This window comes from Chinchilla lanigera, unplaced genomic scaffold, assembly GCF_000276665.1.
Source record: "Chinchilla lanigera isolate Chin_1 unplaced genomic scaffold, ChiLan1.0 scaffold00117, whole genome shotgun sequence".
NCBI lineage: Eukaryota > Metazoa > Chordata > Mammalia > Rodentia > Chinchillidae > Chinchilla > Chinchilla lanigera.
This window is the reverse complement of record NW_004955518.1, coordinates 2,690,648-2,695,288: the sequence shown is the minus strand read 5'-3', so window position 1 is coordinate 2,695,288 and position 4,641 is coordinate 2,690,648. Positions and strand designations below refer to the sequence as shown.

General features: G+C 37.5%; 1 pseudogene; it reads right to left on the bottom strand.

The window, feature by feature from the left end:
* Window positions 1-2,699: 2,699 nt before the first annotated feature.
* On the bottom strand, window positions 2,700-4,433 carry LOC106147094 (annotated as a pseudogene).
* Between the last annotated feature and the right edge of the window lie 208 nt (window positions 4,434-4,641).

Sequence of the window (4,641 nt, the reverse complement as noted above, 5' to 3'; positions counted from 1 at the left end):
TTTTGTTCCTCAAGCAGCTTGAGGAGCTTCAAATGAGGCAAGATGACAGACTCAGCTCACCTTTGCTGACTGTGTATGTAGAGGAAGGGGGCCACTGGCCAAGGAATATTAGCAGCCTGGAGAACTGAAAAACTTGGGGAAGTGCTTTTTTCTTTCTAGTGAAGAAGAAAGGGATAATGAGGGGGAGTAGGCAACATGCTGCTGCAGCACATTATATGTAAAATGTATACATAAATTCTTTTGTTATGGAAAGCTTTAAATACACACTAGAATGAAGAATATAGTACATTGAACTGCTATGCACTCCTCACTCATGTTTCACAGTCATCAACTTTCTGCCATTTTTGATTCATCAATTACTACTTTTTATTTCAGAGTATTTTAAAGCAAATCTCATACATTTATTACTATACTTGTGAGCTGTTCAACAAATTTTTCTAAAAGAGGACTTAAAAAAACACAAAATACCAAAAAAATGAGCAAAAATTCCTTAATGTCAGTGGTAAGCGGTTTATGTTCAGTTTTCTGCAATTGTCTCAAAAATGTCCTTTGGCTGCTGGTTTGTTTAAATGAAGAACCAAATAAGGCCCACATGTAGCTTTGGGTGATAGGTCTCTCTTTCTTAAAAATAATTTAATGTTTTATTGAAAGATTTTTAATATAACAAGAATGTGCACAAATACAGATTACATTATGATAACAAAGGCAATATTTTACAGGGCAAAAATCAAAACAAAACAAATTAATAAAGTAAATGTACCTGCACAGACTAAGCAGAGTACTTGATATTTAATCCAGGCTGCTTATGCATAAAATGACCTGACCACAGGGTTATGCAAGACAAATTATTTCCTAGAACACCAAAATGCCAACCATTCTGACTGTATATTGCCTTATTCTGCTAGTATTTTGAGAGAACTTATATATAATATGAAAAGAACTGGCATGACACTTAAAGACTGCAAAAAGTAGAACACAGTTAAAAACGTATTTGTAATGCAATTCTGCATAAAATATACACAGTAAATCTTACTAAAAAATGTAAAAACAAAAGACCACCCTGATAAAAATTAAAACCTCATCAAAGAAAAATGCTCATCATTTGTATATTATTAGTAGAAAACTGTTAAGATTTTGTTGGAGGGAACAGGGAACATATCTAATGAATCATTCATTTAAAATCTATTCAAAAATGTTCAGGAGGTTGTAACTGGCTGCTTACACCATTTTAAAATATTTCACCATGCACACAGTTTGTACTGCTGGGGGCTGGGGATTTAGCTCAGCGGCAAAGCGCAAGGTCGCGAGTTTGGTTCCCGGTACCGGAGAAAAATAAAAAAAAAAAAAAAAAAAAAAAAAAAAACAGTTTGTACTGCTTCTGGACTCAGTAATATACATTTGTAAATAAACTCCCTTTGTGATTATTCTATATACTGAAATGCTCTATGGAAAAGAGCAGCGCTTAAAACAAAGATTATGAATATAAACATATTTCAGACATGTCAGAATTCTCTATAAGTTTATGATATAAATACTGCTTTTTGTTTTAAAACAAGTTCCAGGCATTAAGAGAAGCCTATACACCTCTCAAATAAACATGTGAATGTATATGAACATTTTCTTTTGAGGTTTGCATTACTTTCAGGCTTAGTTATTTGAAGAAAAGACGACCAATGAATACAAGCTTTGGAAAAGTTACATTTCTAATGGAATGGAGAATCCAAAAATAGATAAAAAGGTAATTTATTAAATGCCTACAAAGTTTAAATCATTCTAAATTTAAACCTAAATAGTTTCCCTAAAATTAGAGTTTACTGAGTATGTCATTTTAATTTACTTAGATGGTCTCAGTTACTTTTCAAGACCTTTGCATAAAATGATGCTAAAATAAACAGAAGAACGTTATACCTGGCAACTACTCAAGTAAGTTGGTAACCTCTAATTTTAATAAAAATAGTCTGAAGAACTGTACCGCTAAAATGAATTCTACTATCTACTTCATGTGTTACTTTACTAAAGAGAAAAGTTAATTAAGGAGATAGAACTATAAGATATGTATTTTCTGTAGATTTATTAAAAATTTTAATTTTTTTTGGATTTCCCTGAAGATTACTTAAACTGGGACCTAAAGATGCAAGTAATGTGGTTCAGAGAGAACAATCATAGTTAAGACACTATACTTAAAAGACAAGTTATTTTCCTGCAGAGTAAACAACAAGAAAAATATCATACATTCTATCTCTACTTAATATATGCAAGAAAGGATTTGGTTAACAAACAAGCGCCTCCTCATTTAAGTCAAATCACAAAAAGTAACTCTATCTACAAAAAACCCTCAATATCCTCTATTCTAGATTATAAGAATGAAGTATTACATCTAAATACAACTTCAAAAGAAGAGAAATTAAAATTACCTTCCAGACAACTATGAAATGGTGAATTCTGTCCAGGGCTAGTAACAAGTTTTTCCATGCATTAAGTGGCAACATAAGCAGAATGTTTGGTTGCAAATGAGATCAGACACCCTCTTCTTCATGCATCACAAGGTGATTGATATACTCAAAACTTGCAAATTCATATCCACCAGTGCTCCTTATGTCATTGTCATCTGCTGTGTAGAAGGACATTCTATAGTTCACCTTTCAGTGTGTTACCTATGTGAGACTTTCAGCCTCATCAAGCCATATGACTGATTGATTCTGGAGGAAGTCTGGCAAAAGCATTAGTGTAAAAGGAAATGACAGCAGGACCTGTGACCCTGTGGAAAGCTGCTGGGACGACACTAGATGCTTTGCTGAGATATTCCTGAAGGAATGATAACATGATGGCTAACTAAGTCAAGTCTCATTCCTGTGATAATTAAGTTATATTGTCCTTGCTAATCCTGTTAAGGATTCCTCCCATTTGCCCTTTTGTTGCTTTTTGTTTGAATCCCAGTAAAAGGGTGAAGAAGACTGTAATTGAGGCTTCAGTCTCAATTACAGTTGAGGGGCCTGCAACCCCCTGATCCCCTAACTTTGTCTCTCTTGTTTTTTTTTCATGCATGGCATCTCGTTCTCAGGACCTGTCACCCCAGAGAGAAACTGACTATACACTGACAATCTGCAGTGAGCCAGACAGGCTCATTAGCAAAGTGAGGATCAAAGTTGTGCAAACCAAACTCCCCAGAAATACTTGATCTAAAGGGAGGGACCACCTGCTTCTGCTCCATCGTGTCCCAGTCAAAGTTGAGAGAATGCATGCTCCTGAGCGTCAGCAAATCCTGTTTGAGGGTGATAGCCCAATCGTTCCTTTGGGTCCATGATCAGAAAATTTTCCAGGACACTTGCAGCTTTTAAAGATAGACAATATAGTATGTGAATTTTTCTTTCCAAAATAACTTGCAAGAGATAACTGAGTTTTGATCAGGGTTAACAGAGCCCTCAACAATATGGAGTGGAGACTCTCTGACCTTCGTCTCAAATGTTAGTGCTCCAAGAGTCCACCAATCCACACTGAAACCATGACCTCCTCTTGTAATTTCTGGAGCAAGGTCATTAGCTCTCCTCTGTTTACCTGGTTTGGAGCAAAGAATAGTCTGCATCCTATCGTAAAGCAAGAATGAAGGCCAACAAGAAAAGGGTGATCAGTTGTCTTCTCCAAAACATACTTCTCTGTCTATGTCTGATCAATGTTGACAAGCTCTTTTTTCACAACTTTCACTGCGTGGGTGTGATCTGCTTTTTCTTTTTTTAATCGAACCAACAGTACTTATGCATAACTTCGTCTCCTTATTACCCAGAGCAGGTAAAAGTTCTGAAGATATAAACAGGATGAAGCTCTGCCACTTTCCCTGTGTTCACTGCCTCATTCTCTTCATCTGCTTATTCCCAACCCTCAGGACTTGAAGGATTATATGGGACTATGTTTGTGCAGGGTCTGAAGGCATGGATGATTGATCCATTGGCATCACGGGTCCCAGCAGCAAAGAATGCTGCTCACACTCAATTGTGACTTGTTCGTGGCACTTCTTGTGAACCAAGAGCTTACAGCTGATAGACTTATATATCTGGCATCCAACTCCCCCACACAGTCTGTGCAGATGGCACAATGAGTGCACCTGCTAAAACATTTGGTTTGAAAAGTATGACAATAAAGCTTTCTCCAGAGGTACCATCGCTGTGATAGATGGATTTATCTTCTGGACAAGGCATTTCAGGATTTTGGGGTTCATGATGCAGTGCATGAATTAAGAATTCAGAATCCTTGTTTAGCTCGGAAAGCCTAACGGGTTCTTCTAACTCCAACTGAGATGATACAGTACCTGAGTCTCCCTCCTGGTCTACCAATATCGTGGTGAAAAGTTGTTCATTGCCAAAAGAACATGTATCTCAAACTTCATTGCAAAGGCCCTCGAAGAAGATGAAAGTCTCACTTGTCCTATCTCTTCCCATAATCAGGGCCTGGCAGGTAGAGGTGTGGGGAAGAAGGGAGCATAGAAGGACTTGCTGTCCAGGGGAACTGGCAGGAAGGACTCTGAGCAAGTGCGGCCTGACTGCCTGCACTGACTGCACGGGCCGGACTGCTGCCAGGCTCCCTACAAAGTTGTTTCCAGTAGTGGTGGCTGGGCCTGTATGGATGTACACTAGGCTTCTGATGTCT